Here is a 12,958-nt window from a genome sequence, read left to right as displayed (position 1 = left end):
ATAAAAAATAATAAAAAGGAAGAACTATCAGAGCCTGCCCCTGTTGCTGTATAAACTCGAGCAATTAAAGAATATGGAAGACCCCCAAATTAATGTGAAAAGCAGGGCTGTCAAGCAATTAAAAAATTAATCGTGATTATTCGCACTGTTAAACAATAATAAAATACCATTTATTTAAATATTTAAATGTTTTCTACATTTTCAAATATATTGATTTCAATTACAACCCAGAATACAAAGTGTACAGTGCTCACTTTATATTTATTTTTGATTACAAGTATTTGCACTGTAAAAAAAAATAGTATTTTTCAATTCACCTAACACAAGTGCTGCTGTGCAATCTCTTTATCATGAAAGTTGAACTTACAAATATAGACTTATGTACAGAAAATAACTGCATTCAAAAATAAAACAATGTAAAACTTTAGAGCCTGCAAGTCCACTCGGTCTTGCTTCTTGTTCACCCAATCGCTCAGACAAACAAGTTTGTTTACATTTGCAGGAGATAATGCTGCTCGCTTCTTGTTTACATGTCACCTGAAAATGAGAATAGGCATTCGTATGGCACTGTTGTATCTGGCGTCACAAGATATTTATGTGCCACATGTGCTAAAGATTCATATGTCCCTTCATGCTTCAAACACCATTCCAGAGGACATGTGTCCATGCGGATGACAGGTTCTGATCGATAACAATCCAAAGCAGTGCGGGCCGATGCATGTTCATTTTCATTATCTGAGTCAGATGCCACTAGCAGAAGGTTGATTTTCCTTTTTTGGTGGTTCGGTTTCTGTGATTTCCTTTTCGGAGCGTTGCTCTTTTAAGACTTTTGAAAGCATGCTCCACACCTCATCCCTCTTAGATTTTGGAAGGCACTTCGGATACTTAAACCTTGGGTCGAGTGCTCTAGCTATCTCTTGAAATCTCACATTGGTACCTTCTTTGTGTTTTGTCTAATCTGCAGTGAAAGTGTTCTTAAAATGAACAACGTGTGCTGGGTCATCATCTGAGACTGCTATAACATGAAATATATGGAAGAATGCAGGTAAAACAGAGCAGGGGACATACAATTCTCCCCCAAGGAGTTCAGTCACAAATTTAATTAACGCATTATTTTTTTAACCAGCGTCATGAGCATGGAAGCATGTCTTCTGGAACAGTAGCCAAAGCATGAAGGGGCATATGAATGTTTAGCATATCTGGTATGTAAATACCCTGCAATGCCTTTACAAATGTGCCCTGCAAATGCCTGTTCTTGCTTTCTGTTGACATTGTAAACAAGATGTGGGCAGCATTATCTCCTGCAAATGTAAACAAACTTGTTTGTCTGAGCAATTGGCTGAACAAGAAGTAGGACTGAGTGGACTTGTAGGCTCTGAAGTTTTACATTGTTTTGGTTTTGAGTGCAGTTATGTAACAAAAAAAAGCCTACATTTGTAAGTTGCACTTTCACCACACGGAGGTGTAGGAGGTGAATTGAATTGAATACTATTTCTTTTGTTTATCTTTCACAGTGCAAATATTTGTAATCAAGAGTAATATACACTTTGATTTCAATTACAGCACAGAATACAATATATATAAAAATGTAGAAAAACATCCAAAATATTTAATACATTTCAATTGGTATTCTATTGGTTAACAGTGCAATTAATTGGGATTAATTTTTTTGAGTTAATGGTGTGAGTTAACTGCGATTAATCGACAGCCCTAGTGAAAAGCACCTGTAACTCCCATTTGAACCATCCCAGCTTAGATCAATTAATGCATTTCTCTATCCTTTTGTGTGTTGATGGCACACTGAAAGGCTACACTATGTAGGACAAACAGATTGTGTTTATTGCAAACTTCTCTCTAAGAGCCTAGTGAGTTGCTGGGTCACTGTTCTTGATTAATGACAGTTTGGGGGTGGCGGGGTTTGCCTGAGACTTGGCCATGAATGCTGAAAAATGTTTGGGTCTGTTTGGCAGGCAATGTGACTTGCTCTGTAGCGTGTGACTGTTCCTGGGTGGCTCTTAACCAAGTGCCTTCTAAGGGACAGACGCATTGGAAGCTCTGGCATGGCCAGAACATTATGCTCCGGTGTCATAAGAACAGGGGGAGGCTGGCAGGTAAGCAATGTATGCCACTGCTGTTTGCCTTCTGTTTAAAAAAAAATGCGCTATGTAACTATAACGTGCTTTACTGCTGGGACTGTTAACCCTACATTGCTGGGATGTTGTCTTGCTGACAAAAGGCGAACAATCCAAGACTTAAAAGACACAGTCTTGCTACTGGCTCTAAAGAAAACCAATGATTAGATCTGCTTCACAGCCAGGATAGGTTTCAGAGTAGCAGCGTGTTAGTCTGTATTCGCAAAAAGAAAAGCAGTACTTGTGGCACCTTAGAGACTAACAAATTTATTAGAGCATAAGCTTTCGTGAGCTACAGTTCACTTATAGTGAGTGTTGCTGCGTATTGTTAACGATCTCTTGTTGGGAGCTTAGTTAGTGTTTCTAACAAATTCTGAGATCCTCTGAGGTGAAAGGACCGTCCTTATTTCACAGGCCTGTGTGCAGTCAGTGTGTTTGTAACCTGCTTAAACTTAGCTGGAGTCTCGCGTTCTGTGTTCAGTCTCTTTCATTCTGAATAGGGCTCTTTCAGAAGTCTTATGATAGAACCAAGCAACGTGTTTAACCCTCTGCTGTATGGGGCAACGTTCCTGCAGCCAATGGGTTCTTGGATTTGATCCTGCGAGATACCGAGCCTTGGAGGGGCTGAGTGACCCCAAGCTCCCATTGAAATTAGAGGAGGCGAGTGCGCCCGGCACGCTGCAGAACTGGATCTGCCACAAAGGAGCTTTGAGCCTGGAAATTCAGATCCAAAATCAGCTCAGAATCTGTTCAGAGTTGGGAGTTCTAATTCAGGCCTATCTAGATCACATCTGGTTCCTTCCAGCTTCTTGGGGAGGGGAAAAAAGAAGAGGTGGGGGGCAGGTTTAAGATCCAGGGATCATCTCTAATTGATACATTGGAAATAGCTCAATGTGCAGCTAATTGTGCAGTGGCTTCCTTCCCGCCCTGCAGATAAGAAGAATTAATGCAATTAAATAAACTCAGTGTTTGCATACTACTATTTCACTAATGCAAGTTTTGAACATCTATTTCAGCAAACATCTGACTTTTGAACCTTGAATCCCCTCCCATGTCCAACCTGTCCTGCTTGAGTTAGGCTGGAGCATCACAAAGTTTATGGGTTTGGATCAGAACAAGTAAAGAGCCCCCTGCCTCAGAGCCAGATGGCTTAGAAAGGTTGGACCTAGTCTTCCTCTGCCCAGCATCTCTGTCTCTTCTCTCCACATTACAATTCTGATTGGGGAATCATAGAAGATTACGGTTGGAAGAGACCTCAGGAGGTCATCTAATCCAATCCCCTGTTGAAAGCAGGACCAACCCAAACTAAATCATCCCAGCCAGGACTTTGTCAAGCCTGACCTTAAAAACCTCAAAGGAAGGATATTCCAACCACCTCCCTAGGTAACCCATTCCAGTGCTTCCCCACCCTCCTAGTGAAATAGTGTTTCCTAATATCCAACCTAGACCTCCCCCACTGCAACTTGAGACCAGTGCTCCTTGTTCTGTCATCTGCCACCACTGAGAACAGCCGAGCTCCAACCTCTTTAGAACCCTCTTTCGGGTAGTTGAAGGCTACTATAATGTTTTGCCCTCACTTCACACAAATGTTAAGGGGGGAGAATGAGTCCTTAGAATCCCCCACTATCCATGACTCTTCCAAGTGTCTTCAGCATGGTTTATCTGCTCAGTCCATATTAAAGTCAATGGATTATGCAGCCCTATCTGTCAAGGCTCAGCAAAAAAATATTCCTTGCGATTCTCCCATGTGATTAACACTTGCTGGGGAGCTGCCTGCCCCTGTCCCCCTGTTTAAGAGCATTGTATCAGGAATATAATGAAAATACCTTTATATTGACAGTTGCATTAGCCACTGTGGTGTTTTTTATGGCCTCGGGTAGCCAGCAGTGTCCTAGCTTTGGAGCCTGGTGGTTAGCTTTTGGTGCGTATGTGAATACTACAGACAAGCATGAACCGAAAGCATATTTTAAACAGGCAGCAGATGAGAGAGATTGCCGTACTGCAATGTGCCACCCAGGTACCTGATCCGGTGAGCTGCTGAGCCAGTCTGGAAAGGTGCCACTGAGTTGAGGGTGCTCAGCACCCTGGGGATGCACTTAGCACCTCTTCAGCTTAGGTGCTAGCTGCCCGTGCATGGCAGATGACTGAATTCCTAAGACTTAGGGTTTTGTGTCAGAAGACTCCAGGGGATTTCTCCCAAGGTACATTCCCTTGGGATGGGTAGAGATCAGTCTGCTATTTATCTAATCAGAACAGCAGTTCCCGCAATGTAGCTCCGCACTGCCTGAAACACAGGGCTTGATTTGCAGGCTGTAGTGAGCACATCTGTTATAAGGGGTTCCTTACACCTCCTCCTTCAACTGGATCAGGTATAGTACATCTCTGTGCTGGCGTAGATCCTAACTGTCTTGAACTAGCTGGTCCATTGGAAGGTAGCGACCAATGGATGGACACAGTTGCTTTGTGCACCAGCAATGGGCTATACACCCCCAACCTCACAGCCCTGGCTTTCTCAGGGGGTTGAGATTTGCCTCTCCGTTGTCTCCGGGAAACTGATGTTTGTCTTAATGTGACTGCATGTGTTGCAAACCCAGCATGTGAGAGGTTAATGCCGGGGCTGATAGTCTAGTGCATTGGCAATGCCTGTGTAGGAAAATACAAATTGTGGGTAAAATTGACCTTGCTTCAAAAAATATCCCCTTTGTTTCTGCTTCTGAAAGAACATCAGGTGGCTGCTTTTCATCTTGAGCCCACGCGCTCCAGGACACGAATCAAGCAGAACTCCAGGGAGAGCTGCTAATCCCAAAGGGCAGCTTCACACAGCTCGTGTCTGGGAAATGCCGGGATGGAACAGGAGCTTGCCAGAGGCCAAGCTGGCCTGCATACACCGGGGAGGGCATACACCGGTAGATCCCAGGGGACCTACGCAAAGACACTAGGGTTGAAATGATCAAAGATGCCATGCAGTGAGTGTGACCTGTTTGGGCTGTGAGCAGGGGGACCCCCTGAGTCTCTCCCACTTGAGCTAAGGGGCAGCTACGCGCAGGTGATGAGGACCCACGCTCTCCTTGCATGGCACTCGGAGACGCATCATGCGAGGCATCACAAAACATCTCCGCGGCAGGCGCGTGTGGGCGATTGGATGTTTTTGCACTCTGTGGTGCAGCTTTGCAGGTGGAGGGCGTTCGTGCGTGCGCTCATCTTCTGCATGGGCCTTTGGCCTCTATTTATATCTGATGGGCCCAGTTCGCTACCCTGCACAGACAAAGGGGGTTGGCATTTGCACTCCCAGGCAGTGAATCTGTATCCCATGCAGATGTACGAGAAACACTGCCAGGCCCTTGGCTACAGTAATCCATGCTGCGCTGTACTAGAACGTGGCTCTTGCTAAATACTTGGGCTGCGTTCTCTTCTTACGCACACTAGAACAAGCCAATTGACTTCAGTGCCTTTGCTCCTCTGCATCCAGGTGGAGAATTGGGTCTGTATTTATTTTGTCATACAGGGTATGTCTACACTGCCGTGTAAACCCAGGGTTCAAACTCAGGCTCAAGCCTAACCCCCTTTCTGTCCACATACAAATCAGGCTAACCCAGGCCTTGGACCCACAGTCCCGGGACCCCATGGGAGTTGAAGGATACAAACCTGAGTCAAGCCAGGACCCAGGGCTCAAGCCCTGTTGCTTTGCAGTGTAGACGCAGCCCCACTGGATTTATGCTCTGGGAATCCACCAAAAGTGTCCCACAATCCTACAGGCCAATTTTCTTTGTCCTCTGGACAGTCAAGTTTGGTGGGTGGTCCCGGAGTGTTCGCTGCTCCATGAACAAACGGCAAGAGCACCCACATTTGGGGAGGGTGCTGGGAAGTCTGGGATGTGGGTGGTTGGACCCAGGCCTGCATAATGCAGTGTAGGCTGGGACCCAGAGTTCAACAAATCCTAATCTGGGATTAGAATTTAGTGTAGACGCTGAAGCCTTAGGTTAACAAACCCAGAGTCTGCTCACTTACGTTCTATCCACCCTGGGTTTACATTGCAGTGTAGATGGGCCCTTCCATGCTAGCTTAGGGGCCTTCTCTGCATGTGGCCAAATCCTGTGGTATTTGAGGAGGATTCGTTTCAAGCAGGGATCAAGGTTGTATGGTGGAAGAAGTGCATCCACATCCCTTCTTCTCTAATGCTGCAATACTTCATCTGCTCCTTGTGCTACTGGCACACGTTGCATAGATCAACTGAGTGAAAGCAAATGCACCCGGTTCATATGGGTACAAACTGCTAATGGACAGCGGAGACTTTGTGAAGTTCATGCTTTTAAGCTGCTTGTTTGTCAAGGTAGAAAATGAATTTTTGAACATTACTCCCAACTCCCTTCTCCTCGAGCACTCAGTTTGTCGGTCTGTCTATGTTGGGGTGACCATATGTCCTGATTTTATAGGGATAATCCCAATATTTGGGACTTTTTCTAATATAGGCACCTATTACCCCCCCACCCTCTGTCCCGATTTTTCACATTTGCTATCTGCTCACCCTAGTCTATGTATATATCTCTGTAGCATCGGAGTGTCTTATTGTGTGCTGAGGTGGGAGGGCTTTTTCAAGCAAGACCATTACCTATGCCATTCCAGATTGCACCACCGGCCAATCTAGCTGGATCACTGCTAAGGGCAGAATGCCACTGCCTCACGTTTCTCAGTGGGCAGAGAAAACCTTCAGCAATCACCATGGTGCAGTTCTGTACAGGGGGGTGGAACGAGAGGAGCGAGTTCATTCCTGACCACTAGCGTGAGCATTGTTTAAGCCCTGAAGCATGAGATTTCAAGTATCCTTACCTTAGCCAATGAAAGTGCAGATGTTAATAGAAATTGGCCCCGTAAGAACTCTGATGCAAGCCTTCCTTCCAAAGCCAGTATTGCCAAACAGTCCCCTCCTCCCCTGCTTTAAGCAATTCACCATAGGCCCCTAAAGTTCATGGATTTAACATCCCCACTTCTCAAATTTACTATTTTTAAAAATCAAATTATTTTCACTTTGCTTCCTGGGTTTTGAGCCTGTGGGGTTTATCTTTCTCTGCAATCACAAAGTCTAGAAGCTTTAAGTGAGAATTTCAGAGCTCTTTTATTTTTTTAATCACATGCTTCCAGGAACTGCGACTTAAAGAAAGAGCACCCAAATACCGTGAGTCTCAATGATCAGTCACAAAAGGTGGCAACACTGGGAAACGCTGAGGAAGGTTGGACCTAAAAGCTGTACAATGGGCTGAACCAGAACATGGAACCCAGATGCCCCCCCCACCCTAGAAGGTTTAATTCAGCTCAGAGTGCAGATTTAACCAGCTCTGATTATTACTGGCCCCTGAGTGCTCCATCCGCTTCTTAAATTGGGCTGCAGGACCTCCGGGTGCAAAGAGGGCACCGTCTCTCAGCGGTGCAGCCTGCAAAGCCGTGCACAGCCAGTGACTCGGGCCGCGTCGCATTTGGGGCTGCAATGGAGGGAGCATTTCACAGTGCTACCCAGGCATGCTCCTTGCTCACCAGTGAGCTGCAGCACAGAGTCTGCCACCAGCAGTCAGCAGTGGGTGAGCTTGGTGCTGCAAAGCCACTCAGTGCGCTTGCTCTGCGCTCTAAGCAATGGCCCCGCCCCAGCCTGCTTTCCTGATTAGCCTCGTCTTCCCAATCAGTCTATGCACAACCATCCATTTGGCTTGCGAGGCCTAAAGAGTCCAGCAGCATCCAGCCGGCTTTATCACCCCGAACATCTGTATTTAGGCAGCAGGCAGCTGCGCCGTGGTGCTGTGGTACCTTAAGACCCTGGATAACTAGGCAACGGGTCTGATGCTCCTTTCACCGGAGCGGAGGTGAAGGGAAATGACTCTGTTCTGCAGATGCTGGGGGAAAGACTTAGAGAAAGGGGAAGACTGACCTCCGCAAAATCAGGACCTTGGAGACTGTGGCTTTTTGGAGAGGAGGGTCGTGGGCACATAGTTGGTCAGGAGTCTGTAGGATGTACCCAATACTAGCCCAGCCTTGCATTTCCCTTGCTCGGTGAATAGAAAGTGCTTGCTGGGGTGCAAACTAAAAGGAGAGGCTGCAGTGCTCCCCGCGCTCCTCCATATCCTGCCACCTGTGTCCTCATGCTGCAGCGATAGGGTGCCAGTCTGTAGCACGCCTCGGGCAACACCCTATGCATTAGGGAAGGACCATCAGGCTCCATCATGGAGCCTTCCTGACCCCGGTTGTGATCCGCTGACACCTTGATGCATGAGGTTGCTTTACCCTAATCCAGTGTGGCAAATATTATTATTGGTCAGGAAACGATCCAACCACAGCTTGTTTCTAGGACGGATAAGATACAGCTTCAAGCTGGATCAGATCCGTGGTCCATCCAATCCAATATGCTGATGCTTTAGAGGAAGATGTCAGAACCCTGTAGTAACAGATGTGGGATAATCTGTCCACTCACATACATTGGGTCTCATCCTTCTCTGACCATTAACGCTGACAAGTTTTTGGCGACTTAGTAAATCTTGTGCTTCCGGATGTAAGCCAGCCTTGAGCCATTAGAACTCTGGATAGCCTTGTTATCCATATAAATATGTGCTCCCTTCCTCAGTCTTGCCGAGCTCTTGGTCTCCATGACTGCATGTGGTAGTGAGTTCCACAGGCTAGTTACAGGTTGTGTGGAAAAAAGTTTCCTTTGTATCTGTTTTGAATTTGCTACCTCCTGGCCCATCAGGAGAAATTTGGGGGTCGGGGCCCCACACCTGCTCATATCACTTTGTTTACATGGATGTTTGGGAGGAGGGGCCCTGATCTTGGAGCCCTGATACATTTGCGCTTCGCCACCTCTTTGAACTCATTGATGATGACCTGTTCTGTTCATTCCCTCTGGGGCACCTGGCATTGGCCACTGTTGGAAGACAGGATACTGGGCTGGATGGACCCTTGGTCTGACCCAATATGAATGTTCTTATGTTATGTTCTTATTGAATAGGCTTTTCCTCTTGTGTTAGGAGACGGGGATAACAGTAAAAAGAAAAAGGAGTACTTGTGGCACCTTAGAGATGAACACATTTATTTGAGCATAAGCTTTTGTGAGCTACAGCTCACTTCATTGGATGCATTTGATACATCCAATGAACTGAGATGTAGCACACGGAAGCTTATGCTCAAATAAATTTGTTCATCTCTAATTTGCCACAAGTACTCCTTTTCTTTTTGCAGATACAGACTAACACGGCTGCTACTCTGAAACCGGGGATAACAGTAGTTTCCCTTCTCCCTTCTCTAAACTACTCGTTATTTTATGTATTTCTATCCTGTCCCCTCTCATTAGTCTCCTTTCTAAGGGAAACAATCCCGTTGTTTTCAATCTTTCTTCATAATGGTTTCCATGCCCCATACCATTCTTGTTGTCCTTCTCTGAACGTCCCCTAATTCTGCAGTAACAAGTGTGCTCTGAATGAGTCACATACACATGGGCCAGGTCCTGGGGCCAGGCTCTCGGCCAAGCTGCAGTAGCCAGGCTCATCACAGGGTGGGGCTTTCTGGAAAGTGGGGAGGAATAACTCTACCCACCAGCTCAAGGGTACTGTAGTAGCCCCCAGTCATTCCGCCTGTGCCCTTTGGGGAGCAGCTTATGTTGTGTCAGTAGCTGGAGGATCCACATAGCAGTTGGCCAACCTCTCTTATCCCAGCTCCTCCCTCAAGCCCGGTAAGGGATGCAGAGCTGTGAGCTGGGCTTTGTGGAGCAGCAGGTGGAGCCTCTGCAAAGGCTCCCTGAGTTCCTACCCACCCCTGTTGAACATCAGGACCACACCACTTCTGATGCTTTTGTGGGAGGCGATGCAGTAGCAGAGGGGGTCAGGAGTCACCTCCGTGCATGCAAATGCTGACCAGTGTCTTGAGCTGCTTCTGAAAACATGAGCATGTGGTTTGCTCTTTCACAGCCGATGGGGGAGAGGAAAAAATGTAACCAACGCTGAGAAGAGCTGGGGAGAATCAGTGGCTCATGTGTGAACTGAAGCAAAAAGGTGGGGAAACATTCCTCGGGGGCACTTTGATTTACAGCCTGGAACTCAAGCCCAGCTGGCAAAGACAGACCCTGGGTTGTGACCGTAATGTGCAGAAAGATGTGCAGCATATATTTTACTATACAGTGTGAGAGCTTTCCCCAGAGGACATCATGAAAAATTTGGCAGAGAAGGGGGAAAAAAACCAATATTTTTTTTTCTTGCTCATTTCCCTCCTCCCCCCGGCTTTTTTTGGCTACTTCTTTGTATGCAGGAATCTCATCATAGCAACTAGATGTGACTAAGGCTTCTCGAGCCATTTTAGTCCTCTAAATGAAGGGTTGATCCCTGCAACATATACTTCTGGAGCAGCTTTCACCATGGAAACCAGAGAGCGTTTTTACTTTAGCAAAAGAAGCAGAGAAGCATGGGGAAGAAATTATCAGAGTTCAAATCCTTCATAGCCTGGTAATCCCCAGCATTCCCCATTGCTGCTTGGAGAGAGCTTCAAAAGACAGGGAAGGCACACAGACAGCAAGCATCCCCGAGACAGGGGAAAACAGATCGAAACAAAACAGCCACCAAATGTGCTTGGAAGACAGGACGTTTCCTTGCGCAGGTGATCACGGGACGGTAAAAAGGAGGAGTTTAGTGAAAGCAGAATGGACATTTTATTGCTGGTGTCAAAATAATGCATCGTGCCAATATCTTAAATCCTTGGCCTGGCTCCTTAGCTGGTGTGTATGGCCATAGCCCCACTGACTTCCCTGGAGCTATACTGATTTACACCAGTCTCTGATATAGCAGCAGCACTAGCAGGAGAGGCTCACAAATCTACTGCTTTGTGTGCATGTCAGTGAAGCAGGGTGCAGGTGGGTTAGCCCGCGGAGGGGAACGCACCAAGGAGAAGGCCAGGATTCCTAAGGGAGAGCAGAGTAGGTGGCTCTCCTCCCACGGAGTCAGCGTTCTGTTCTATTCAGGTTCTTGTACTGTGCCCGTCACCTTGGTATCTGAGCGCCTTGCTGAGGGTGCAGGGTGAGTGACAGAGGCTGTCCCCCCAAACAGGCATGGCAGTCGCACTGGATATGGTAAGTCCATAGAGAACTTCACCAAGTAGGGATATTCTCAGCCTCCCAGCCTGCACTGTCCTGTTAATTAACTACACACCTGAACTCCTTAACCTAGTCAGTCTGGAATCAGTTCCCTTTGGCTCCCCCATAAAGGGATGTAGGGAAACAGGCACTGTGTTCTGGACATCATGATCTCTGGGGATCATTAAACATCCCCTGGCATTCATCCTAAGAGCAGGAAGGTCTGCCTCAGGGTTCTGTAGTTATTTGTATTGTGCAGCCACTTTGGAGCCTTGTTTCCTGGCACTTCCCCATCTGACTGTATCCCTCTGTTCTCATCCTGAGATTGCCATCTCTGTGAGGTAGGGACTGTCTTTTTGTGCTGGGTTTGTACAGCGCCTGGCACAAGGGGATCCTGGTCTGTGACTGGCCTCTGGGCGCTACAGCAATTCAAATAGTAAATAATTATAATCGGAGCCAGGTAATAACTTCCTGCCAATCTGATCACCTTACAAAGATGCAGTTGCTTATGACAGTCTTCTTCGCCTTCTGCCCTAACCTGTTGTGTAGCATGGCTATGCGCTGCCTCACTCCACCCCAGAAGTGGCCGCATTTGCACAGGGAATGAAAGGACTCTATATAGTCTTTCAAGCTCTGTAAATGTGAACGGCTGCTGCCCTTGCTTCAGCAGCATCCGCTTGAAGGAAACCGATGTGCACCCAGCAAAGCCAGGCACTGGCAGATGCAGAAATGTCAGCAGCAGGGAAAGCTGTGCTGTGGCAGATATGCTGCAGGCAGGGAACAGCCTCGCTTCTCGCCCACGCAGGTGAACTGCCAGCACATGTGGGCTTTCCGGCGTGGCTCCAGCAAGCCATTCTGGCTCCAGCGTTCCACGCCCCTGCATCTGCTCCAAGCTGGGGGCCACCTCTGCTGATGGAACGAGCCCACGGGGGCAGATTGCTCGGGTGCACTGATCCTTCCCTGATGCATTCTGCAAGGGCCGGGGGAAATCAGACTGCTCCCTCCTCGGGGAAGGGAGGAAGTTTGCGCCGCCCTCTCTCAGCTCTGCATCCTTCCCTTGTTCAGGCAGGGACAAAATGCCATGAGAGCTCCGAAAGGGTCTGCCAGCATCACATTTCCCATCAGCCGTGCGTTGCCCTGTGCCGTGGGGGTGCGGTGTGCCCGTCTGTGCAGCCTGGCTTTAGTCTAGCCTGTTAATGCAGGGCGACCTGTGTACAAAGCAGCACCTGTTTCAGTGGCAGTGGATCCGTCTCTGACAGCTCACCTGAAGGGCCAGGGCACAGCTGAGGCTGGCAGTATCAGTCAAGGCTCGTGCTTCGTTCAGGACAGGCAGGCACGTGTTGCCGTGGAGTTGTGCTAGGGAGGGAGTAGTCATGGGGCGCAGATGGGTCTTACGCAACCTGCCCGGTTTCTCTCGCTGTCCGTTTCTAATTCTCTTTCTATCTGCAAAGTCTGCGCTCGGCGGAGGGGGCGGGCGGGCAGCGGGACAAGCTCAGCCATCAGCACCAGGGGAGCTGAGCCCGGTGGCAGCAAAACACTTCAGTAAGCTGGATTTTCTCTGAGAAAAGCTCCAGCCCCCTCGGGAGAAGTCAACATCTCGGGGATTCATTTATGGGCCGACATGAGGCTTTGCTCTTCCAAGTGGCACTAAAAGCTTTGGTTTGAAGCAAAACTTTGGATCTGAATTGAAACCCTATGACCCATTTTTTTCCCTATAGTTTGTGTCTCA

The 12,958-nt window shown here is 47.7% G+C and overlaps 1 protein-coding gene across 4 annotated transcripts in view; it reads left to right on the top strand.

The window, feature by feature from the left end:
* ADD2 (adducin 2) overlaps positions 1-12,958 on the top strand; it is a 97,720-nt gene that overhangs the window by 47,902 nt on the left and 36,860 nt on the right. The window contains exon 1 of one of the 4 annotated variants that reach the window (XM_043503181.1): positions 10,433-10,757. The exons of the other annotated variants lie outside the window; for them this stretch is intronic. The gene's annotated coding sequence lies outside the window, so the exon portion shown is untranslated. Of the gene's footprint in view, positions 1-10,432; positions 10,758-12,958 lie in introns of those variants that run through there. 4 annotated transcript variants of the gene reach the window in all.

Source organism: Dermochelys coriacea, chromosome 26, assembly GCF_009764565.3.
Source record: "Dermochelys coriacea isolate rDerCor1 chromosome 26, rDerCor1.pri.v4, whole genome shotgun sequence".
In the NCBI taxonomy this organism is placed as follows: domain Eukaryota; kingdom Metazoa; phylum Chordata; order Testudines; family Dermochelyidae; genus Dermochelys; species Dermochelys coriacea.
This window is presented reverse-complemented; position numbering and strand designations above follow the sequence as displayed.